Source organism: Bison bison, unplaced genomic scaffold, assembly GCF_000754665.1.
Source record: "Bison bison bison isolate TAMUID 2011002044 unplaced genomic scaffold, Bison_UMD1.0 scf7180017853700, whole genome shotgun sequence".
NCBI lineage: Eukaryota > Metazoa > Chordata > Mammalia > Artiodactyla > Bovidae > Bison > Bison bison.
The window spans coordinates 18984-19249 of NW_011484273.1; the positions used below are offsets into that span (position 1 = coordinate 18984).

The 266-nt window shown below is 42.1% G+C and overlaps 1 protein-coding gene across 1 annotated transcript in view; it reads right to left on the reverse strand.

Moving 5' to 3' along the window:
• Positions 1-266, reverse strand: part of TSPYL2 (TSPY-like 2) — a 7300-nt gene that overhangs the window by 2900 nt on the left and 4134 nt on the right. The window lies entirely within an intron of this gene.

Consider the following 266-nt stretch of genomic DNA (forward strand, 5'->3'; position numbering starts at 1 on the left):
TAAGAGTTGCTGTGAGAATTAAATTACTTAAAGCAAGAAAACCCTTAGTACAGTGTCTGGCACATAGTAAACACTTCATTAATGTTAATTGGACCCAATTAACATTAACTGGCCCCAGAATCCAGATACAGGATTCTGCCCTGGCTTGTTACCTACCTCCTTTCTTTACAATTTCTGACTTCCCAGACATACCACTAACCACCTGCCTCTCAGACACCTGTACCTGTGTCCAACAAGCCCTTCCAACTCCATGTTCTTCTCTGCAT